The sequence below is a fragment of the Chroicocephalus ridibundus genome, chromosome 2, assembly GCF_963924245.1.
Source record: "Chroicocephalus ridibundus chromosome 2, bChrRid1.1, whole genome shotgun sequence".
NCBI classification, from domain to species: domain Eukaryota; kingdom Metazoa; phylum Chordata; class Aves; order Charadriiformes; family Laridae; genus Chroicocephalus; species Chroicocephalus ridibundus.
Window position 1 is genome coordinate 160,816,424 of NC_086285.1, and position 26,143 is coordinate 160,842,566.

The window sequence follows — 26,143 nt, forward strand, 5'->3', positions numbered from 1 at the left end:
ATAATGATTCATTGTTGTCACTGATACGTGTTTCTGTTCAAATACTCAAACTTAAATCAGTTCCTTAATATAGGAGGTTTGCATATAAAAGTGGAAAAGGAACGACATATCTATCGTAGCCTGAATGATAGACCAAAGACCTGAGGTGATTACAGTTAGGAGGAAAAACTAAACGTTGTGTCAGGTATTTTGTTCAATCCATTTTTATTTTGGATGGGGACAGATCACTGTTTTCCTGATCATAAGAGGGAGGGACATAGTAACAGGAAGCAAAAAAAGAAAGAATAAAGGGGGGAAAAGGTGGTAAATGGATCCGGTAGCTGACAGAAAAATCAGTTTATTGTTGTTCAGACCATTTCTCACTTAAAGGATAAATGCAAGAGATAGCTGCTGTTTTTGAGAAAGTTTAACAGCATTTAAGGTGGTTTTAAGTCTAGGAAACTCCACTGAGGAAGCAGGTAGCCAAGATGACAAGGGCTTTGGGCTCAAGATGGGCATGTATCGCTGTACAAAGTAAACACAAACCGAGTAACTCTGGAAGCTGAACGTGTCTTTTTCTGTTTATCGCTTTGTGCTCAATACACTGATGGTGTAAATATTTGGAGGAGAAAAACGGCATAAACGTCACAGGAGCATGTGGAGAAGGGAGGTGCAGACATCCTGGAAAACAGGGGATGTGACCCTGCAAGAGACTGGAAGAAAGGTTTTGAGACAACTTCCTATAGAAAGAGGATTAGAGAAGCTCAGGCAGGTTTTTTTCACTATTCAAACAGCACAAGACTTCAAAAAAGATGCACCTAAAGCACTGCACTGCTGCATAAAAAGAGATTAAAAAAAGATATGAGATGAAAATAATACTGGAAGTAATGACTTACTGTATACCTTTGAAAAAACAGGCTACTAGCCTCAAGGCTTTGAGTAAGAGTCAAGGCTTTACTCTATTGACAGGAAACCAGAGTTGGAAAGAAATTCTCAGCATTTTCCAAATTTTTTTTTTCCCCTTAAAGTGAGAAGGCTGCCAAGCAGCTTCCAGTGGAAAGAGAACCTGTACTTTCATATAAAATTATAAAAAATTAGAACTGAAGGCAACCTGAAATGGAAATCTGCTTCCCTGTTTGGAAAAGGATCAAGTAAATGTAGCCATCCCTTATCAACTTTTTTTGAACGTGTTTTAAAATCCTCCAGCAACTGAGTTTGGGCGTTCTCTAGGTGATGCCTACTGAGATATATTACTTTAAGAAATTATTTTCTATTTTTTCTTCCTGTTAGTTCTTTCTTATCATAGACTGAGGGCACTTGGAGAACAAATTTTCCTTCTAATATGTAACACTTGATAACATTTCCATGTACAGGAAGGCTAGCAGTTTGGGGGCTTTCCTTCTCTATGTGTTTCTGTGGCATTTCTACTAGTTCTCTCCCCCTTTCAGTAGTTTGAAAAGCAAAACAAGCTTTATTTTTAAAACATTTCCTCATAAATCTTGTTTCCTAAAGTGCTTGTGAGGTTCATAGTTCTTCACTCAAGTGTCTCTGTTTTCTTTACATCTTTTTTAATGTGCCATATCCAAATCTGGCACTGAAAACTGTAATTAAGAAGTGCTGAAGGGTCTCTCTATAGATTTGTTACTCAAATGGGGCTAAATGAATGACAAAATTCACCTCCTCTGATCGATTTTTGCTTGCTAATAGGTCCCAGGGTGACATTTGCTTAGTTGCCCAAGTATCGTACTTTTTCATAGTCAGTTTGTAGATTCTGTTCTGTGCTATTGCTCCCTTGTGAACTTCTCTTCTTCTTTGGTCTATGACTTCCCCTTTCTATGATTTTAATGAATTAATTAATTTAGGCCGTTTCTTCTGTTAAATGAGATCATTTTTCGTGTTGAACCTGCCTGCACACGTGTGTGCCAGTTGCTCGTGTAAGTTGGAATTCTGTTTACAGGGATATAAATTGCTAGCTGTAAGGGGCTATTTGATGTGCCATCCCTGTTGGGTAGCAATTGTTGCGCCCTGCTCTGAGTCACACCACTGAATTTCGTGGTTACTTTCTAGTAGTTTTGTCTAGAACATGTATCCTCGCTTTCCTTATGAGAATGTTATAGCGAAGTCTTACCCAAAGCTTTATTACAAATGCAAATAATTATGTCAGTGACTTCCCTGTCATCAGCTGAATGAGTGCAGTGGATTGACATTGGCTGGGCGCCAGATGACCACCAAGCTGCTCTTTCACTCTCCCTTCTTAGCAGGACAGGGGAAGAAAATGAGATGAAAAGCTTGTGAGTTGAGATAAGAACAGGAAAGTTACTCACCAATTACAGTCACGGGCAAAACAGACTTGACTTGGGGAATATTCATTCATTGCCAATTAGCAACAGAGTAGGACAGTGAGAAATAAAAGCAAAACTAAAAACACCATCCCTCCATTCTCCTTTCTTCCCAGGCTCAACCTCACTCCTGAATTCCCTACCTCCTCCCTCTCGAGCAGCACAGGGGAATGGGGGTTGCGGTCAGTTCATCACAGGTTGTCTGTGCCCCTCCTTCCTCCTCACACATCTCCCCTGCTCCAGCGTGGGGTCCCTCCCATGGGACACATTCCTTCATGAACTGCTTCAGCATGGGTCTATGCCATGGGCTGCAGTCCTTCAGGAACAGACTGCTCTAGCATGGGTCCCTCATAGGCCACAGGTCCTGTCAGCAAACCTGCTCCCATGTGGGCTCTTCATGGGCTGCAGCTTCCTTCAGGACATGTTTACCTGCTCCAAAGTGGGGTTCTCCATGGGCTGCAGGTGGATATCTGCTCCACCATTAACCTCCATGGGCTGCAGGGGACAGCCTGCCTCACCATGGTCTTCACCATGGGCTGCAGGGGAATCTCTGCTCTGACACCTGGAGCACCTCCTTCCCCTCCTTCTTCACTGACCTTGGTGTCTGCAAAATTGTCTCTCTCACATATTCTCATTCCTCTCTCCCAGCTGCTGTTGTGCAGCAGTTTTTTCCCCTTAAATATGTTATCACAGAGGCGCTACCACCGTCAGTGACTGGCTCAGCCTTGGCCAGCAGTGGAGCTGGCTCACACTGGCTGTATTGGATATGGGGAACGCTTCCAGCAGCTTCTCGCAGAAGCCACCCCTGCAGCTTTGGTATCCCCCTGCTACCAAAACCTTGCCTTGTGAACCCTGTACAATGAGTTACCATGTCAGAGAAGAAACTAAATTCCTGTAACATGCTTTACTCTTGACAAAACCGTGCTGGCCATTCCTCAGCACCACATTATCTTCCAAGTGCTCACAGTCCGTTTCATAATTTGTTCCAGTAGCTTTCCAAGTTCAGTTGAATTCCTTGGATTTGTTTCTCTTATTTGTTTCCACCTCCTTAAAGGCAGATAGGACACTCACCCTCCATAAGTCCTCAGGGCTCACCTCACTGCGGTCAACTTTTAAAAGTTGTCTCTTTTAATGACTTTTCTAGCAAAAGAAGGTAAACAAGAACACACTTGGTGGCATGTTTGCTGGTTCCAGTTGCACACCCCTCTGTTCCTGTCTCTTCCTAAGGTTTTTATTTGGCTGGTGTTTATGAATTGTGTCTTTCTTCAATGTAGATGATGCCTGTTCCACATTTGAATTCTGTACAAGGAGCCAGAGTTTTTGGCTCAATCCTGATCGACTTTTGATAACACAGCTTCTGCTTTAACAATCTGCCATTTGTCATAACCATGCAGTTAGCAACAAAAGGTCTCTGTTAAATGTTTAATGCCAGGCACAATCCCAGCAATCAGGGCTGGTAGACTGAGGAGACTATGCAGCATATGAGGTAGGAACAAGCCAGAGAAAAAAAAAAAAACAGAGAAGAAATGTGGAGTTGTTGTCTAAGTTCTGTATAAATACAGCTGGTTGTTTTATTATCTTTAAAAGTGGAGGATTTCTCTTTGGTAATAGAAATCAGAAACCTAACGAGTGTAAGTATTCCACTTAGTACAATAAAAATTGCAAATCACAAATATCTTTTGCTTTACTCTCCATAAATATGTTTGGTTTAAAAAAAAAAATCAGCAATACCCTAGAATAATTCCATGTAAGAAGAATCAATTATAACAGACCTATTGGTTAGAATTAACTCTTGTTAATTTGCAGCAACATTTGTAACACCAGTGACTTTTATTCCTACAGCATTGTTGCTTTACAGAGCAGAATAAAACTACACTGCAGCCCGGGTTCATCTGCTATCCTTCTTCATACATGTTGGCCTTAGAAAAGTTTCATAAAGACCATATAATGAAAATCCGTTTATAGACAGGGGTTTTTGTTTGGTTAGGATTTTTATTTGGGAGGGATGGAGGCACTTGGTACGTATTGCTATCTCAATCTGGAAAAAAAATCATCACAGTTTCTCCAAAGGATATCATAAAAAAGTGGAAAAATGCTCAGGGTGTTTTGAGTTGATCTGAAGGAAGCCTTTTAAGGTTGCAGCATGCCTAATAAGTGTGGTACTGATAACTTGTAAGTAATGGAAAATAAAATCCTCAAATCAAAGCTAAGGTGAAGAGAAAGGTCTTCACATTTAAATTCTTAAAAACAAAATGCCAGTGAAGTGTGGAAGCACTTAGCATAAAATCTCATTTCAGGGGAATTAGCAGTGTAAATAGTGCCTAGTACATAACAGCATTTTGTGTTTGTATCACTAAATTGTGCAACCAAGGAAGGATTCAGCAACTGATGGTCACCTATACTGTCCAAGAAAAAGCAAAATCCCCCTTAGGATGGTATTATTCCTTAAACAAGTCTTGTTTAAATTAATTCTCTTCCCAAAGGGATGAGATTTGGGTGACCTTTTCAGGGCATCATATTAAAGTGTGCTTTGTTTATTGAGTACATTTGAAACAGCTTGGACCAAAATGCATTTTTGCTTAATAAAATGTATCTGGACCCGTTCCATTACCCTCCCACTTGCTGAAGCCCACAGGACTAAATGGGTGTAACAAAAAGAAGAATTTGGCCATTGAGCTGCATCTCCAGTGACTCATACTGGATCACATAAAACTCTCTCCCTGTTAGGGAGTGTAACAGAGGGCTGCTGCTAATGTTGAACTCTCCTGCTACCACACAGCGTGCAGGAGGCTTCAGGGGAAGGAACCTTTCCAGTGGATTCACAGAATCACAGGTAAAGGTGGAGGCTGGAAGGGACCTGTGGAGGTCATCTGGTCCAATGCTGCTGCTCAAGCAGGGCCACCTAGAGACAGTTGCCCAGGACCATGTATAGGTGGTTTTTTGATGTCTCCAAGGTTGGAGACTCCACCACCTCCCCGGACAGTCTGTGCCAGGGCTGTCACCCTCACAGTAAAAAAGTGTTTCCTGGTGTTCAGTTGAATTCTCTTGTCTTTCAGTTTGTACCCATTGCCTTTGGTCCTGTCAGATCCACCAGAGAGCTGAGGGGAGGATAAGAAGTGTGCTGGCTTGGAGACAAGAAAGGCTGTGTTGTATTGCCAGCTGACTTCTCTTCCAAGCCCAGTATTCAGACTTCATACTTCTGGATTTTTCCCTATGGCAGAGTCCTTACTTATGGGGCTGGAGAGCCTGTGGGAGTTTTGGTCAGAGGGTCTCCAGTGCCATGACGCCAGCTTGGTGTGGAGCTGGTTGGTTGTTCAGATCCCCATCTTTGCAGGTGCTCTCCACAATGCAGCGACATACAGCATTTGTGCCATGGGCATTTGTGCCAGGGTCCCTCAGTGAGGTTGCATCTCTGAGCCTGCTCTTCCCACACAAGCCTGACCGTACGCTCCAGCAGACGAGCTATTCTCCTATGGGCTGTGAGGAGGCAGAGGGAGGTCTAAGGTGAAATCTATCCATATGATTGCCTGTCTAGTTTTTTGTAACACTCTCATCTCCATATTTCCTTTTTAGATCCTCTCACCTGGGATGTGTGGAAGCATAGTCCTTCTCCATTCACAGAAGGCGAGAAAACCGTATGGCTCCATGCGTTTTATTTTAGGATATGAGTGTTACATTACATATCAGGATTGCCTAATCCAACACATCAGCCAACCAAATTGGCCAAACGTGTTACTGGAGGGTTTTCTTATTTTGCTCAACCGGGGAGCTAAATGCTTTCTCTGCCTGGAAAAATTATCAAGAAATATTATTTTGGAGAAGACATTTTGGAGGCATCATCCCAAATGGGGATTAGACTTGTTTTAACTAGGGTAATCTGGAACTGGAAAGCTACACAGACATCTGAGAGTGCCTGGTGACATGTGGAAGCGTAAAGGTGAGACTGACTCATATAAGTGCACTCAGGGACGTTTTACAACAGTAATTCACAATGTATCTGATCTAAAACAAAGCAGGATTTGCTTGCCCTCAGGGATCACTGTGTACATACGGAGGAAACAAAGGGCTTACATCTTTCAACACAAAATATTTCAGTATAAATAGCTCACAGAAACGCAGCTAATCTCTAAGGCCTTCTGTCATCCAGCTGCAGAAGAGGGAGGAAAAGAAAAGCTTTTGGTGAAGGGCATCTTCAACATGCATTTCTGACCTGAAAAGCCCCATGCCTGATGCTTGGTTTCTATAGCTAAAAACCATCAGGGGTGATTACTTTGAGCAGGAGAACCTCTTTGAAAAAACAAGGACTATATCATCCCTCTCCCTGAGAGTGAGGACTGTAGAATAGGCTCTATACAGCGAGATCTCCCGCCTGTGCTCTGGGGTTATGTCTACCCCGTTAAATAAAAAACATCCAGGGAAGAAACTGAGGCAATGCATTCCTGACCACCCAAACTACAAACCCACTTCTCTCTTGGGATTTCTTTTGGAGCAATCCAACCGGCTCTGCCCAAGACAAAACCCTGACAAGGTGTGGGTGACACCGCCCCCAGGTAGCCTTCCCCTCTGGCAGAGGGGGTGAGACCAAACCAGGCGCCTTGCATTGCATTTATCATCATCCCTGCTGTCTTCGAAGCCCCAGGCTCTTGTGCTTTCCCCTGGGGATGTTCATATTATAAAATCACCGTCATATTATAAAATCACCACCCTAGTGGACCTTGTGATAGGGGCCAAGAATCACTTCCTAGAGTGGGTAAGTGTTTAGTGGTGTAAATGGAGCCCCAGGGGATGACACGGCTGGTTGTCTGATGCCCACTGTAGATTTTAAGGGCAGAAAGAGGAATCCTATCAACTAGCTTGTCTATCTAGTATCAGTCACAGCAGGCTGTCTAAGAGGGATGCAAGGAAAAAGGTTGGCTAAAAGTCAACCAAGGGCAGGCAGGTAGCGTGGGCTTTGTATGTACACACCTTTGAGGTTCACAACCTTATTAAAACAGCATAAAATTTCTATTCAAATATAAATTCAAAATTATGGAAAGCATCTAAGGACAAATTTAGGAGTTCGTTATGTGCTAGGTTAACAAGGTCTACACATCTGGCATTAGCTCCTGAGGTTATTCAAACCAGGTGACCACAAAATCTCAGAGGACTGACCTTCTGAATTCCAAATGTTTGTTAGAAAATTAATGGAAATCGGGGGCAGATTTCCAAAGGCACAGGGGAGAAGATGGAACACATTAGATTTTATTTTTTTTTTTGGTTATTTGCTAGATACACATGCAGAGCACATGTTCATGTTTTTCTCAGCCTTGCTTCAAGACAGTTCAATTGGCAACATGTTAGTTTGGGAAGGAAAAGCAGCTGAGAGAGGGTTTAAAAATCCCTTTTCCCATGGATACTTTAGCTGGTGGTGTACCTACTGAGTAGGTAAGTAGTGCAATGGCACTGTGGCCCAGAGGCCTCAGCATTTGTTGGTGTAAAGACAAGGTGGGGACACCACTGGCAGTCGGGTGGGTCAGTGGTCTCAGTGCTTTCCTTCCATCGGGACTGTCACTGCTCCATGCAACGCAAGGAGGCCAAGGCCGCTCCTGAGGCGGGCAGTAAATGGAAGGAGATGTTGTTCTCGTTCAGCTCCTGTAGCAATCCAGCAGCGTGACAGTTGCGGTGACAGTTGCAAGCTAACCGAATTGCTCAGGAGAGTTATGAAATTATGAAAGACGGTTTCTGCCAGCTTAGTTTGTCTCTTTTTGATATGCACACATCCTGCTGCTACAAAAAGGATAAGGAGCAGGTTCCTTCATTCAGCCACACTGGGAAGAGGTTGGCATCCCTTCTGCTGGGCTCTCTGTGAAGGAGCCAGTCATTCCTGACAATGGTTAACTGCTGCGACAGGTGGTGGGCAGGGGTGCCTACGTGTAAGGAAAGGCCAGGAGCGGCTCGTTAGTCTGTTTAATATTTCAGCTCCACAGGGACAAAGACTGCTCTGTGCACAGCAGAAATATTGTGGAAAGTAACTGACTGTAATCACCCACTGAGATATGCTCTACTTTTAGTTGAATCCCAGTGTTTTCCCCATCAAAAACATGATGCTCCATGGTAGGACCAGTGTCTAAAAACTCCGATGTTGAACCCAAGGCAGTAAAAGTACATTTCATCATGCAGTGAGAAGCAACCCTGCAACAAAACAAGCCTCTCAGAGGACCTGTGGCCAGACGTTGGCCAGACCTCAGGAATGCCAAGCCTTAGGCTTTACGTGCACAGTCCTCACAGTGAAATCCAGAGATAAGACTCCCTGAACAGTACATAAACATGATTTATACATGCAGAACAAGGACTGTCTACCCAACAGGAAACATGAGGTGCATGGGTTTGCTGCGCTGCCGTCCTACTCTGGATTTATATGCCTGAAGCAGAAGAAAAATGGAGTTATCACTATCTGCTGGCGATGAAGAACCTTCTCCTGAGAGCCAGATGACTGCTTTGTATGGGCTGTCCTTCTGGACCCAGGCATCTTCTGCTCTTGTCTGTACCATCACTTAGCTTCAAGAGGAGTACTGGAGCAGTGACCCATTCACAAGTGTCTGTCACTTATTTTAGGATACTTTCCAGACAGGTAGGGAATGTGCAATAGAAAAGGTGTTTCCATATAAAAAGTCCCTCCCATTATTCATGATATATTTGTGTTGCTGGTGCAAACAAGAATTGTGCAGAAGAGTTGTGAACTGTAGAAGACAGTTTCTGCCCATGTATCCAATCCTTTCACTGTGGCCCAGGCTGAACTTCGGGTGTCCCTCTACCTACCTAGTTTCTCCCTTCACTGTGGCAATTATCAGTGCTCACAGTTCACAGCTTGGAGCACTAGGGTCTAGGGAGCTATGGTGGTTGAGTGAAGTGAGGGAATATAGGATTTCTACGCTTTGGCTGGTGGTTTTGCACCTTTTTGAGCTCTTCTTGCTGGACTGCTCTTCCTCCCCTGCTATTTTGGCTGTCAGTGACTGCCAACCACCATGCAGGCAGGGCAATTTATGGGAGCACTCTTCAGTCAGCTGCTGATGAAAATCATCTCAGATGAACAAGCTGAGCAACGAAAGTAATCCATCTGGTTTTCCATGAGGAAAATAAACAACAGTCTCAGAAGTGGTTCATCCAATAGATTGGCAGTGACAAGCAGCTGGAAGGGGTAACTACTGATACAACCACATCCCAGAAGGATGTCGAAGTAGGTGGACGTCTCTGTTTTGGTCCCTATCAGTCTTTGCTCTGCCTACAAGGGAGTGTTTCCTGGAGAACGAAAACCTAAAGGAGATCCTTTCCTGCTTATGCTGTAGTTATCCAAGCACACTTCACAAAGAGGTCTGTTTCAGTTGAGATCCACTCTACAGATCATACGTCCAGGGCAAACCTCTCTTCCAGAGAGCTTTGCACTCTGTGTTGGTCTTAATAGTCTCCTAACTGCTCTCATGCTGTTACACTCACTAAGGAAACTGATCCCTAAACATCCCAGCTCCTGGTCAGTTGACAGAGCATTTCTTTTCATTTCCCATTTAAATACGCACATATGTTCTTCTCCTTGGAGTCTGCACAAAGCCCTGCATTGTGCGCTGCACCAGCTACTAAAAGTAGCACAGTTGGCCTAAACTTGCCTTTTTCAAAGATTTCCCCCGCCTCTTTTGAGCAAAACAAAGCCTTTTGTATCCTTGTGGCCAAAATGATTCAGGAAGGGGAACCACAAGGCATAAAGAGCCCCCAGCTCCTCTCCCATTGCAATTTGGAGTCCATTTCCCAGCCCAGTGTGAACACAGGGGACCAGCCCATGGTAATCTCCTGTATAATTTGCCTTTCAGAGCATTCCTGAGGAAAGATCTGAGAGCAGAGAGAACGTTCATGCCATTTTCTCTGCCAGTCTCCAGAGCTGGTAGCACTGTAGGTTTCCTTTCCCTGTCTGTGATAAAGGATTCCAGTAACATCAGCATTGTGTTTTGGTTTTGCCTCTGAACCTCCAACATCTCCATGATTTTCATAATGACTTTTGGAAAGGAGAAAGGTGAATGTACCAGAATTAGAAACATACCTTTTTAATTCAAGATATGAGTTACTGCTTTTCTCTGGAAACGAAAGAACAGAGGACTGTGAGGAAGACGGCAGCACAAGAGGAGAAAAATGCATTAAAAATAAGGTGTAGGGAAAAGAAGATCAAAGAGTCAGGGTTAACTCAAGACTGTACCAAACACATACACAAACAGATGTGTGTAGTAGCAATGTTTTGCTTCCTGAATCAGCCTGACCACAGAATTTGTTCAGTGACTGATGCTTGCGAAATAGCAGGCGAGCACAGAGGCTGTAAATAACCAGTCCCCTATCAGCACTGCAGTGGTATCAACCACAACACATGTGCTGCCTTGGGAAAACCCAAGACCAGCAGCGGCAATCAGTGAAGGTCGAACATGAACATATAAGGAAAGCTTTTATCACAATATTGACTATGAAAGCACATGAAGTTTCAGCTGTGGCCATTTAGTTGGCTGGCACCTTGTCTTGAAGCCAGTCCTTCCAACCTGGCCTGGATCCCAACCAAACTCAAAGGTGGTTCCCTTTGCTTTGGGGATTTTCAGAGAACAGAGAACCTCTAGCAGAGAGCTCCCTGCTCCTCTGTGGCATGGGAGGATATGCTCCACCGATCATGGTGGTCCGCACATGGGGGTACGTAAAAAGACGACAACATAGTCATGAGTAGTTGTCACCATGGAAGCAAGCAAAGCTACAGTGTGTGACAAAAACTCCTCAAGGGATGAGAAAGGTTGTCCTTATTTGGGTCCTGTCAAGAGACAGTTCTACAAAATACGATGTAAATTCTGTCCCTGTTCTCCATCTGTGAATGCTTGTAACCGTGGTGTTGCATGATGAGGTATGGAAGGGACTAACCAACAAGTTCCCTACGGGCAAGTTATATGGAGGTTAAAGTGAGGCAAAGCCTAAGGGTTTAATTTTGCTGGATGTATGAGGCATGGCCATGTGCCAGTGTATCTAAAAAAATAAAATACTGATGATTTCGCTGCAGAGAGCCAGCAGCAAGTGCCCCAGACACAGAGGAGCTGCGGGGGCAGATGAAGGAGCTCCCTGCCACTGCTGTTGCAGCCACCCACGTGTCCCCTGCCTGCCCTGGGTGGCTTTGCCGGGGCAGAGCCCCTCTGGCACGGGGCTGTGGTGTGCTGGGAGGCAGCACCAGGAGTTTGGGAGAGAGGTGACAGGCAGGAGCCAGAGCAGACCCTGAGGAAGGGAGGCCCCGCCACAATGATGGTCTGGGTTAAAGCTCTCCCCTCCTCAGGGGCAGCAGCCGGGTTTGGTGCTGAGCTCCTGGAAGTGTCCCAGGGGCAGGAGTTCTCCAGCCTTCAATGGCTGTTAATGACTGGGTGATAAATGTGGGATAAAATTACCTATGTCTACAGAAAGTGGTATTAGCTAGTCCGGGTTGTTAATGAGGCTGGAAAAAGTATAATTTACAGACAAAGCTGAATCACCAATTGTTTTCACTAGAGTCTTGTGCTGCATACTTCATAAAGTAAATATAGTTAAACACAAGTTATAGTGTCTGTTTTTTGACCCATTCTATATTTGGCCTATAAAAAGGAATAATGTGACTGAAAGCCTAATTTGCCCCATATATCTATTAAAATCATATTCCATAACTTGGAGAAAACAAACTTACTGTAACACAATGACTAAAATACTCCTTTCAAAACCCTTTACTGTGACTGTACATAATTCAGTTGGGAAAATGCATTATTCACCCATTGTGCGGCCAGATAACCTTGGGCACAGGATTATAAAGGAACTGTTAGTCCTTTCTGAACAAGTACGCATGGTAACTGGAAACGCTGTAACCTTATAAAACAGCCTAATAAAACTATAGCTGTGTAATTTACCCTAATTAGCCAGTGACAAACCCTCTGGCCCGTTGGTTAGGTTGCTTTTTGCATCTGAGCTTTCATTCGGTTCAAGCTGAGTGCAGTGTAGACATTCATTTTCGGTGAATCAGTGACAGAACCGTAAGTCATCCAAGATGACTGACTCAGAGTCCCATGATAGTGGGACGGTTTTAAATATGTAGTAACACCGTTTCACTGAAATCAACGTTTTGGAAAAAGGCAGATCAATTCCTCAGAGATGCTCCACACATCAATCACGGTAATGCAGAGTCGAGTCTAATTCACCAGACAGCACATCAGCTAGTTATCTGAATCACTTTCATTGGCAGGTCAGCTATAAAGATCTTTAAATCAATTAAACAATTTCACTCTAGGCCCTTTGCTTGAAATAGCTTTAAAACACAAGGTACAATTCCTGCTAGACAATCCTGAGAGAAAGTAAACATGCTATGAATGATTAGCTAACTTGACCTCAGCTTTCAAGTGTAACAATGTCTTTTATATGGAAAGTTGGTAAACGCCAATGAAAACTGATGTGTGACTGCAATTAACTGCTGATTACTGTCGCTGTTTTGCCACCCACATTCTTTAAGAGGCCACTAGAAAAATGTTCTCTTTTCAAAGCTCATTTAGCAATGCTATCACATGAGGTGCACAGGTCATAGTTTTCGCAGTGGCACAGCACACTAAACTTCCATGCTCGGCAGTATTTTGTGCACAGGCCTGTTTTTTTCCACTTGGATGGCAACACACCAGATTTAGAGTTACTCCTGGTTTACTCCAGAGAGAGGACATTCGTCCCCTTTGCCACCAACTGTTTTAGAGCATGAAATATTGTTTGCTGCTGCCAAGGATGAAACCTGGGTGAAGAAGCTCAGCTAGGCAAAGAAGCGCAGGTAAAGAAGGAAGACAGTTTTGGCAACCTAAAATCAGAGTCTGCATGGCATACTACTGGTCAGTGTCCTACCAGTGGAGCGTCACAGAAGAGCCCTAGAGCAGTAGGACTCTGGTGTTGGGAAGCAAAGGGTGGGACAGGGGAAAAAGAAGGTAAGCATGAGCTGAGCAAGGGTGGAAATGCAGGAAAGACTTTGGCATGGTCAATGAACTTAACTGGAGCAAAAGCTTCAAGCACAGAAACGGGAGGGTGGTGAAAAAGAAGGAAACCTTTAGACTTTGCCCATCGGTATTATTTGAGGATGCGTGCCATTTCTCTGTGTACCTGGGAGTGCACCGCTGGAAATATTTTACATGTGCAGGAATCTGGGCAGCTGACACTGGTGGGCAACACAGGGACATGTTTTCTGTCCTGGCAGAGTGGGGTTGATATGTGGACTTCGGAAGGGCTGAGAGCAAGTGGACTCATGGACAGTGATTTCAGAATGGATGGAGATGTGGCACACAAATAACACTTGGACCAAATAAATGTTCAAAATATTTAGTCTTGCTGAAGCAAGCTGAAGCAGCAAGACTGCTGTGTAAGCAAAGGGACAAGCAATAAGGTCTCGTGAGCAGATGCAGTTTGTTCAGTGTTTGTGTGTAAGACAGACACAAATAAACTAGATATGAAGGCAGGAGCTTGTAAGACATGGGCTATTTGTGCCCTTCTTAAAGAGCAGCTTCAGGGGTGACTGTGAGCACAAGGCACCCTGTTCCATGTGGAGGCCCCATGAGCATCTGGCCATCGTACTGGCCACAGGACTGTCAGCGGAGCCTGTGCCTCAGCAAACTTAGCAGCCTCCAGGCTGTCTGAAACCTTATCAAGACTTTCCCTCCTTGCGTGGATGAGTCTAAAGACCCCAGTGAAGGTGGCATCTAACTCCTGGTGTGGAAGTGCTTCAGCATTTACACACTGGATGGCTGCAGAGTGTCCCCATTGAAGGCACCTGGCATATACAGAGAAACAGCCAGACTCAGATGGACACACACAGCTGAGACCATAACTCATAGGAGCTGGTCTGAGAAGGTCCAAACATACAATGCTGAAGTCAAATACCAGGGGGCAGGAGGTAGAGTCTTTACCAGCAGAAAGAAAATGTTTAATGACACAGTCCAGGGTTTTAATTTTAGTGATGTGAAGATCTATATAGACAGAAAACAATCAAAGGCTTTTTTCCCCCTCGCTTTTTTATGAATGAAGAGTCTGAAACTTTCCACTGCGGAAGACTGAAAAGAGAAGTGATGGTTTAGCAAAACGGAGCTAAGGCAGAAGGGAGGTGAGTATGTTATTTATCACGCTGAAAACACTACCGTTACTGAGACAAAAACAGCTTGGCAATTCACATCTTGCATGGTTGGCAACAGGATCTGTAGCACAAATAATAAATTGGTTGTTCACCTTTAATCACTCATGAAGACTGGGCACAGCTGCTCTTTACCATATACAGGCGCTCTCAATGCCAAAATGGAGAAATATTAACTCACATCCTGCACGGCCAAAAAGATGCCAACAAGACATCTTTTAGTGTAATGTGCTTGTTGCTCAGCTGTTTCCAAACACTTAACAATGAATAATTAATTAAAGGGAAGCACTGTTGTTTGGTAGAGCTGGTGATTTGGAGACAGCAGATCTAAAGTCTTTCCCCAGACCTGCCATTGCCTTTTTCTGTCTTTTCTTGGCTAGCAATTTAGTCTTTATGAGTTTCAGCTTGTCTATCTGTAAACAGAAATAACATCTGCACACTAATATATTAAAAGAAAACTTCACTTTTCCTTCCATTCGCGAGCTGTCCATAAGCAGCCTAGTTCTGTATGTGAATCAGCACTGGTCAATACATTTCTTTACATGTGCTGGTTACAAACACAGTGTTTATTATCTGAAACTAGAACGCTGATAACCAGAACTATTCTGCCTCACTTGTCCGGCTTTTTCTGTAGGTAAAGAATATAAAGATAATCTCTCGTGGGTCGGGGGGTGGGGACTGGGACTCGAGGGGTGGGGAAAGAAAATTTATAATTGAAAAGAAGGATGTGCTTAACATGGAGTAAACCTAATCCTTTCATTGACATGTTATTTAAAAATTGCATTGTCACCAGCACGTTTGCAGTGGGGTAGCATTGCTGAATGAGAACCAAGTTAGAATCTGACTCCAGGGCTGCAGGCAGAGCAGTTCCTCACTACCTCGCTCCATTCACAGTTCAGTCCTAATGTCGCTTAGCATGTGACCGGCAGAAAGAAAATCATAAATGGTCTGTGCCCATTTTGAAGAGTAATGATTAAAATCCCAACAGAGCCAAATCCTGACGCCTTCTGCACAGCAGCGGGGGAATGAATAGGGGCAAATAGACTCCATTCCTTCTTCCACACCAGCTGGAGACTTTCCAAATCTGGTGCTTAACAGAGTGGTAAGCAGAACATCAATTAAATAGGACATGGGCACAGTTCGTACACGATGACCCGGAGAGGTCAAGCTCCCAGCTCTATGATGAAGCTGAATTGTTGTGGTGCATCTTACAGGCAGTTTTCCATTGCCACCTCACTACGCAAAAAAAGGGGCAAGCTCTGCCTATACTTTTCTGCCTATTTCTGTGTTTGCATTTCGTAGTGCTAGTCAAATTTAAGGGCAATTCATGCTGTGGCCTTGGGAATAGTGGGAGTTGCAAGTAGTAGAAAACAGACTCTGTGTTTATTTTGTATCTCTGGGTTAATAAATCAAATCCACTGTCTTCCTTCCATAGGGAGGGGTAAATTTCATCATATCATATTGCAGTCTCTCATGTTGTCACATTTTTGATCTTTAATTAAGAAGTCTTTAAAAGAAGCTAGTACTTATACCAGAAGTTTAGCAGTCTGAGCACTGTACCTGTTCTGTTTTACTGCACTTCATACAAAATGCATCTGCAAACTCCTACAGATGTTGCTCAGGCTGTAGGGTTTTGATCAGAAGTGTCTTTTAGTAAACCACCAAAATATCCAGGGTTCTGGTTATTTATCACAAACACGTAGAAGATTCATTTCACCTCATTTTAAGCTGAGTGCCTTAAATATTTGCATCATTACAATAAACTTGAGAGACTGGAAAATATTTCAACCTCCATTATGTACCTAAGGAAACTGAGTCAAGAACAGCCTAGCAACAATATTCAAAAATATCACTTAGCTCCCCAAAAGACAGAAATTGTGTGTTAAATGCAAGGAGAGATCCACAAAACAGGCCCTAAATAACTCTGATACTTGGGAGCCCAGAATTTCCATGAAATTACCTTCAAACTTTACAGGTAGCAGCTGTCCCTGCAGAGCTGCCTCTGTGGACCATGGTGCTGAGGGTGTCTGCAGCAGGCAGCGAGCACCGAAGCCTTCACAGCACAACTGCTCCTACACCGACACTGCTGAGCCCCCCGCTGCGGCAGCCCCCCGCTGCGACAGCCACCAAGCTGGACGCATATGACCCCACATCTGTCCCAACATCCCAGTGTCAGGGTAGGTGGAGAGGGACTGGTGGGCACCTCTGCTTCTCTAGCCCAGGAGGACTCCAGTGTCCGCGGTGTCGGGGGCATTCTCATGGGACGGGACATTAAGGCTGGGTGCAGAAGAAACAAAGAATGGGAGAAAAACAGTCTCTCCCCTCCCCTTGAGGATGTACTGGCTGAAATGCAAGATTCATGGAACAACCGTGAGTGTGAGAGAAAGGGAGATGCTCAAGCCAGTGAGGTCCCCTATCCCTCAGCAGTTTTCTGGTTCCTTTTTGGATTGTTTATGCATTTTTTTTAAAGGAGTTATTGGACAAAAAGAAGAGATAGCAGGCACGTAGGACGCATAGATAGTGATTTCCAGGGAAAACCTCATGTTAACCTAGAGTAAAAGCCGCAGGGGGGGTTGAGGGGAAAGAGAAATCTCAGTAGAATTTTGTCATTAAAAGCATCAAAACACCCAGTTTATGTTCAACCACAAAATATAGTGTGGCAAGAAGATTGTTTCCCAGAGAAAGTCATGCCTCTGAAGGCCTTTTGTATACTCACGGTAGGACTTTACCCCACCCTGTGTAGGAAGGCTTCAAGCTTTCCTTAGGTGGCTGGTGGCAGTGTCCCAAGTCAACTGGAGGCCTTCAAGTTCAAAACAAAACAGAACAATCCCTTCCTAGGGAGTTTCTTCCCGTCAAGCATTTTTGTGAGGAGTCCAGCCTCTCCCGAGAGATCTGGCAGTGAAAATCCAGAGAGCGAATGTTTAAGAGCTTCCTTCGCCCTTCTCAATTGCCTTGACTGCTCTGGCGAGGAGGCTGCTTTTATTGTGTCCAAGATGACTTGTTGTGGAGGGCAACAAATCCCCTGGCCATGGGGCTATAATTCCCAGGCCTCTTTGGGCTGGCAAAAAGAAGCTTTCACATATTTCAAGGCTGTCAGCTGAAGCCAGGACTTTTTCTCTGACCATGGATGGCCAGCCCGGGACTGATTCCTTTTTGATTTCTTGCTTGTTGCCTCCAGTTGAGCCCCCTCGTCTTACAGAGCAGGCTTGCAGAGCTGTATGCACCCCAAGGAGTTCTCACACAACACTACACCGCGCTAAAGCATCCTCTGAGACAGGGAAACACAATGAAGCACAGAGTGGAGGGTTCAATGACGGCCACCTCAGCAGCCTTAGCAATTCAGGAACGAGGAGTTGGCCAACATCTCTAGAAGATAGCTTGGCTGACTATGTGCATAGGGAAGGAAGGTTTCTCTTCTCTTTCAAGTAGGAGGATTGACATCCCTTCTCCCTTCCCCAGAGTCATTTCGCTTCCCAGGACACTGCAGGGGAAGGAAACCAGCCCTGCCAAGGGCAGCCAGCTTGCCCCAGTGCCGGCTCCAGGGCAGGGACATGGCAGCACTGGTTTTTGCTTTGGCTCCTCTGTCTAGTTGGGAGATGATAGCCATGCTGACCAAGGGGAAACATTGCCAGCTGCAGCTCTGAAACTGCTGGGACTGCCATAAAACTGAAATACCCAGTGCTTCCAAATTTGCTGTATATCACAAACACAGCCTTCTTCTACCACCGATTTTTGCTATTTCTGTTACACCAGGTTTTTGTCTCTGTTTGACTGCTTTAACCGCTTGCTGCCCATAGCAACAGCAATAGGCATGGGTGAAATCCCAACCCCAGCTCCCTCTGATGGCAGGAGAAAAAGATCCCTCATGACACTTGTAGATCTTAGAGGATTTCATATGGATTTTAAGGATGTTCATCCCTTATGTCTCTCTTGCAGTGGGATACACAGAGCTGTATAGCGTCAACCCAAACGCTCCACAGACACACAAAAATGTGCAAAACCAGAGACCTGTCTTGACAGAGCCCTGCTCACCTGCCAGCCCACCTGCTTCTGCTGGGGGTGCCCTGCTTCCACAACTCATCTGCCATCCCACTGGTTTTCCAGCATTTTGGAATACCACTTACCCTTTTACCAGCATTGTCCTTTACCAGTTTGTGTAAAGCAGGCAACAAAAATCAACTGTTTTAACCTCATTGGTCTGACTGCTTATAAGGTCGAAAGTGTTGAACAGTTATAGTTAAATGAAATTGAAAACTTAGATTTGAAAGATAGAAAGATAGAAAACAAGATGATGAAGGCATCATTTTTTCCATACATATTTGTTCCTCGCAATTATATATATATATATATCTATTCTATGTGTGCAGGCAAGTATTTTATATATGCATGTGAATAAACACATATAAATATAACCATGTATGATTTGCACTGTATATTTGCAACAGCAAAATCTATTTCTTGAACATGAAGCATTGCTGGCATTCTGCGTTGATGTGGATCTGGTTATTGCAGTGACGTTTAGGTGGATATTTCTGCCGCTGCAGGTTCTTTGAAGAGCCGAGACAAAAGCGAAGTCTCCGCTTGCACGTTTTAGTTTCATGGCCCATTAGCTAAGGGTTTGCGGTGCCCCATTTAGATCTTAACATTGAATTTTATGTACACACTTTTGCATCTGCAGACATTTTGCAATCAGGTCTGTATACCAAAAGGCATAGAGCTGAAGCTCTTACAGAACCAGTGGACCTTAGCCAAACCACAAGCATGTCTACAGTGTAATATCTCATCTATCTGCCATGCTCTGATATTGGTATTAGACAATCGTCTCCCTGTCATGATTAGAACATAGAAGAAAAGGGGAAATACGAAGAATCTCTTAAATTGTTTGAAGAAAAGTACTCTGGATTGCCTTTTAAGATATTTTTGTTTTGCTTACAGATCTATTTTGTTTTATTTAAAAGGTCTGTTCTCTCTGACACAGAGATGTTTATTTAACCAGGTTGATGCTTTCTTTTTCTGAATTTATAATTATATTAGAAGATTTAATGCAAACCACATTTTTTTTTATTCAGGCAGTGCTATATCCAAAGTTTATTTCTTGGCTTCAGATATAGCTCTCTTTAATCTATGGGTCAGATTTTCAACAGCTATTTTATATTGATTTACACCTGCTGACTGGCAGGGCCATCACATCTAACAAGCTGAGGCCTAAACTAATTGCCAGGGTCTCATTAGACAACTGCATAGACAATCCAGTCCTGATGCACATGTTTGCACAGGTTTTGAAAGCGAGGGCAGGGAAAATAAAACTGTGATTCCTTACAATTAAAATAATATTGTGGTTCCTAACAGTTATTATATACTGATCCAGATGCTACAGTTTTTTCTCCTGTTACTAATAGCTGATTTCAGTGCTACAATAGAATTACCTAAAGCAGAACCTCACTCGTTAGGGATGATTAAGGTGACCAGCGCTGCATATGACACAGACAGTCCCTGCCCAAAATGCTTATGATCTCAACAAGACAGTCACAGAGCAGACAGTGAAGAACATGACGAAGGAGCTGGCTTAAGGGACAAATATCTATAAATTATTATAATAACTATTATAATAATTTTCTATGATTACACAATAGACCATTACCTGTTTGACGATACAGCAAGCATTGGTTTGTTCTCTGGTCAAAAAATAAGTTAGTGACAAAAGAGTATCCTAGCTGTCTTTCCTGGCTTGTAATGCCAACGGTATCTATTCAGCGGCTGACTCTAATAAATCTGGCTTTTTTTGAAAAAAAGCAGGAGGGGAGGGCAGCAGCTTGTTGGGTGACCTCAATACGTTGAGCTGCAAGGCCAGTTTTTTAGACTCCCCTTTTATAAACACTGCAATTATCTGCTGTACATAATTCCAGTTACAATTCTGATTGGAAAATGGAGCTGCTTAGGGGAGCTTACAAGACAACATCTGTTCAACAACAGACATCTGTGCCAGAACAGCAAACCAGGGCTGCCCGAGGCAGGGTGCTCGAGTGAGATGCATGCACAGACCCACATCTGTATGTGCTGCCACAGACCAATATTTGTTCTTCCAGCAAAAACTGTAATCCAGACCAAGTTCACTCGCACTCTCTGCCCCATCTCAAAAGGCATCCCAACTTCAGTCATTAAGGAATGCTTTAAAAAAAACCTTATAAAAGAAACCTCCTTGACTGATGTCCAGCAATTCCTTAAACAAAATGACTTCCACAGACAGCCAACCCCTACCCAGTACAGCCAAGAAGCAACAGGCTTTTACAACTAGTTTGCAAGTATTTTTTGCTGAATCTTTGGACTTATTTCATCCCTTTTTGCTAGTAGCTGAGTAGTGAATTAGTCCTGAGCTTCTCTGTCTGTATTTTGAACCTTCTTGCTCAGTGACCAGTGCCAACCTGGAATCATAGAATCGTAGAATCGTCTAGGTTGAAAGGGACCCTCAAGATCATCAAGCCCAACTGCTAACCTAACACTGCCAAAACCACCACTAAACCATGTCTCTAAGCACCACATCTTTTAAATACCTTCAGGGATGGTGATTCCACCACTTCCCTGGGCAGCCTGTTACAATGCTTGATAACCCTTTCAGTGAAGGAATTTTTCATAATATCCAATCTAATCCTCCCTTGGAACAACTTGAGGCCATTTCCTCTTGTCCTATCACTTGTTACCTCGGAGAAGAGACTGAGTCCCACCTCTCTACGCCCTCCTTTCAGGTAGTTGTAGAGAGTGATAAGGTCTCCCCTGAACGTCCTTTTCTCCAGGCTGAACAACCCCAGCTCCCTCAGCTGCTCCTCATCAGACTTGTTCTCTAGATCCCTCACCAGCTTCGTTGCCCTTCTCTGGACCCGCTCCATCACCTCAATGTCTTTCTTGTATTGAGGAGCTTCCTCCTCTAACACGCCTCCATCCTACTCTGCCAGCCTGCACCTCCCTGGGTACCAACACCAAGCCCACTAGTTACACATGGGTCTATTTGCCCCCATTTAAGAGAAGAAGTTGGAGCAAGTGGCCCTTCTGACCTATTGTTGCTCCAGCCTAAGCTCTTGTGTTGTGTGTTGGATTACTTGGTGAATTATAGACAACTCCTACTGAGTTTTATCATACTTTTGCTTCTTCCTCAGGTTTATCCCAACAGGAGTTTCCAATTCCTGTCTCTTCTTGCCTCTGCCAGGGTAAAGCACTGGTTAACAGCTGTGGATGGAGTCCGCATCTAATGACTCATATGTGCCAGCAAACTGGGCAGTTCTGCCTGTAAAAGGTTATTGCAAACCATTGTAGTATGTGGCCTAAGTAAAATGAAAAATATTCTCTTCTCCCAGTCTTCCCTCCTCCATCCCCTCACTACTGACAGAGCCAAATTATGGCATGACTATTTCTCCTTATTCGAGCAAAAGTCACAAGATCTGCTCCTAAGCAAACAAAAACTTTTAAATGAGTAATCCAAGAAAATAGGTAAGCAAGCAGAAAACCAAAGATAAACACTTTTGAATAGAGATGTTATAAAATCGCCAAAATTGTTATTTATATGAAAAGACATTGCTTTAAGGACTCTCATCACATGGGATCAATGAGTTTCTTTTTCAAGGCTGGTTGAGAGATGCAGTCTAGAGCACACTATAATGTGCAACAGAGTAATACCTGACATAGTGAATAATATGAGGAAGCTTGATCATGTGCACTGTAAAGAAAAATTGCTGAGCTGCCTGAAGAATCTGTCCTGCCCCACACCCTCTGCATAGAAACACTCAGTGATGGGTGGCTCTAAAAGTCACGGGTCATGTCATGGCACATACCTGACCCACCCGCCCTGCCTCAGGTACTCTGCTGGCTGGCAGTGAACGGGAAATTTAAAATATTGGAGAGACTTGAAATTTGAAAGTGCATCACTTGGCTCACCCCTGCATTAACTGCTCAAATAAACTCCTCCTGAAGGCAATGTGCCAAATTTGGACAAATATCTGCTTATGCTGTTTGAGGGACTCTGTGAAACCAGAAAATGGGGAATGGGGAAGGAAGAAAAGATTCTCTTTCTGTTCATTTTAGTCCTCTTCCCTGTCTATTTGATGATCCTCCAACTGGGTAAGACCAGGACTGTGAGACCAGCCTTTGTCCCAACATCCATGTTGTCTACATGCTGCTGTTTCATTTTAGTGGCTCTCCTGAAAAGGTCTGTTTGCTGCCATTTCTCCATCCTGTTTACCATGTGCGCTACAACCAGCCTTAAGCAGGAGCAGATCCCGTTATACCGGGCTATGTGTAAACACCTACAAACATCAATTTGGGACTGGAAGAATTTGAAATCCCTGCCAACCTGAATGCAAGGTTATCTGCTGCCAACAAATTATGAATTTCAAATGATGGTCATCTCGTTTGCAAATACCAGACATCCAAAAGTGGGCAGATCCCCTTTCCTTGTACCTAACCAACCGTGCCAGTACTACTTTCTTCAAATTTTGGGACAGGATCCTCTGCAAAGCCAAGTGCAGAAGTGTCCGAGAAGACAGGGTCTCTCTGAATCTTAAGTCTGCCAAGAGACTGTAGAAGATTATTTGTGGACCTGAGCTTCTTCAGATGAGTTAGATGTCAGCCAGCAGATTCACTGTACTGTTTGGTTGGACCATTGCCCAGTTGCCTGCAAGAAACTGGTTATTATATTGTCCCTAACTCAGCCCTAAGAGTTTGGAGTGGAAGTGATTAGACATGTGAGCCGTGGTTTGTGAGATGTACTTGCTGTCTGCCAAGGGACGTGCAGACAATCACGTAAAGCAGAAATGCACACTCGCGCAGCACTGCTGTTACCAAAGAGATGAAACTCCTATTGCAGCAGCCGTGACTCAGAGCAGCATTTACATATCCTTGATCGAGAAAAAAAAATAAAAAAGGGACCGGGAGCTGAAGAAGGGCGGGATGATTAGGGAAGAGCCAAGAAGAAGAAAGTCATATTCAGAAGTGGGTGAGGCTTTCCTCCCCTGGGACGTGCTGCTTTGCACCTGGAAATGTCTGCCCGGGCACAGCCCCGGCACAGCCCACTCTCCTCCCCACCTGCGATATTCCCGTGCAGGCTGATACAGGCAAGCAGGGGCTGTGGGATCTGCCTTTACGTTGTCTGGGTGAGGTGTGCCTTTTGGGATCTGTATTTCAGCAGGAGGGAATTATGCACATAATGGCAGTTATCTACATACCTATTTTTACACCATTAAGCTCAAAGATGTATATTTAATTTCCCCTTACTCTGGTTCCCAGGAGTTGGACATTATAAGGCTGTTGACTTTTGAGATTTTCTGTTAAAGGCATAATTGCTGAAACCCCATGAGGTTTGAAATAAGATACTGTATTATTTTCACACACCCACATACACACAAAGCAATTTTACTAACTGAAATTAAGATTATTCCCCTTAATTAACAGAGATCATAAAAAGATGGTTGCTACTTAAAGTGTAAACTGAGACAGGGGTGAAAATAGCCCCTTTTGGAGGCACAAATAAATATTGCAGTACTTTTAAAGGCAGCTCATTTGTTTAACAATTAGATCAGGATAAAAGGGAGCACCACACTTTCACATCAGTGGAAATTCTTTTCTCCCTTACTGTGGCGACGGACACATATGTCCAGCTACAGAAACATGTAACCAAAGATGCTTACGTTGAAAGAATTCATGAGGTGCAATGAAGCATGTTTTGTTTCTGTTCCTAACAAAGGGAGCGAATCCCACTTTCAGCTGGGGGAATCTCATCACCAGTGATGCCTTTCGAAGGAAGGGTCGGGCCCTGCCCTGACGGAGGAGGGAAGGGGTACGCCGCCATCTCAGAAAGGCTTTAACTAAAGCAATCTTCTGAGGAAGGACAGGCATCTGAGAAGTTTCTTTACACCACTGCTGTCTTAACACCAGATCTGGATGCAGGTGTCTGCCCCAGTGTGTCCCCACGTGTGGTCTAGTATGGCCCAAGATGAAGCAACTTGTATGTCCCAGGATGAAGCACCTGTGACCTGGCCAAGCTCCAGTGGTGCCTGGTGGGACAGGGTTTGCTGGGCAGCCAGGAAGGCTGAAGGACACCTGTAGAAAACCCAAATAGTTCAGCCTGCCTCTGTGTGTCCTTCTGGCCTGGTTACTAGGGCTACTTGCTAAATCACCTTGTAGCCAAGGAAAAGGGGGCTTGTGAAGTGCCTCAGGCCCATGGTCACTGTCAGAAACCCCACAGGTCCAACAAAAGAATCTCCAGCATTGTTGCCAACCTCCATGCTGCAGCAGGTTCCATTCCTGCAGAATAAGCAGCGGTTTGCACATGCTGGCAAGGTTTTCTGGGTCAGGACTGAGTGCTCTGTAATAAAGGTACTATGTGAGGGTTTCAATGAGTCCACCTCATCTTTTCAGATCTTCTCCAGATATACCAGGAGACCACAGCCCTTACAAAAGCATTCCTGTGATATAAATTGGCATCCTACGGCTGCTGCGGTGTGAGGGCCATAGGGTCAGGCAGCTTTCAGAACACTCTCAGCAAAATAATGTGTAGAACAAATGTGAGAAAATGATTGATTAAGCTATTCTAGAGAGATTAACATGGTAGTAACTGAAAACTGGCAACCATGAGGCCTCACAGCCCTCCTGAAAGATACTGAAATTTTTTGGTTATGGTTTTCTTTGTGCAGATGGCTTTCTCAAGATCTTCTTACACATCCATGCTGGAGGAGACAACAGAAGTTTTATTATTCCCACAGTCTCCTTTTTGCTGTAGGTCCTGGGCACATGTTCTTTTGCCTCTCAAATTAAGTAGGTTATCTTTATTTCCTAATGTTCATGCAACCTTTGCTGTAAGGGAATGTTGCAACCAGATATTGATTTGCTTAAAAGAAATAGGACAGGTCATTTCCATTCTTCATGAGCCTCATCTTCCCTTTCACTCTGGCAGAGCTGGAGGATGGAGGAGCTCCTCTTTCTCTGTCCCACGACACTCCATGTTTCCTCTCATCCTCCTCTTGCAGCAAGTCTTTTGCTCCACTGCGGTCATCTTTCTTATTTTGGGGGTTTTTTTGATGGTGTCTTCCCTTTCTGTGTGTGGTGGACCTATCCCTGTCTGTTCTCTTTCTGTTCCTTTCCTTCCTTCCCTTTTTGAGGCCTTTAAGAATAATTTTGGATGAAGACTTCCACAAGAAACTCAAAGCTAACTTAAAACCACAAGAAAAACAAACAAAAAGTCTTAAGATTCAAACCTCAAGGTTCAGACTCATTTAAGGCACGGAAACAATATGGAAAATTGCAGCCCAATGCCCTGAAATTTAGCAGCATTCCCAGTAATTGGAAAGAAGGTTTTAGAGCTGAAATCCAGAAGTGGTCCTAGTTTGGCCTATCAGTGTTCCCATGAAGTTTGACGGAAATGCCTGCTCTCCTGGGTCTGATCACCCAGAACACAAGCTGCCTAATTTTACTTGTGAAGCTGAAGCAGAAAATGTGACAGTTCATTTCGGCACCTTATCGCTCTCACCCTGTATTTACCGTTTGCTTCGATTTTTTTCATATAGAACACTCCTTTCCATCAGACTTTGCTGTTTGTCGTGTAGATACTTATTAACCAGGCAAAGCTAATCATTTGGACATCAGTGGCTTGGTTTCTTATCTTGAACATATATTGTGA

General features: G+C 44.0%; 1 long non-coding RNA gene across 1 annotated transcript; it reads left to right on the plus strand.

The window, feature by feature from the left end:
* The first annotated feature begins 13,010 nt into the window (after positions 1-13,010).
* On the plus strand, positions 13,011-18,772 carry LOC134510826 (uncharacterized). The gene is made up of 3 exons (XR_010069744.1): positions 13,011-13,137; positions 14,379-14,454; positions 18,418-18,772. It is a non-coding gene; the product is annotated as an uncharacterized LOC134510826 (long non-coding RNA).
* The last annotated feature ends 7,371 nt before the right edge of the window (positions 18,773-26,143 follow it).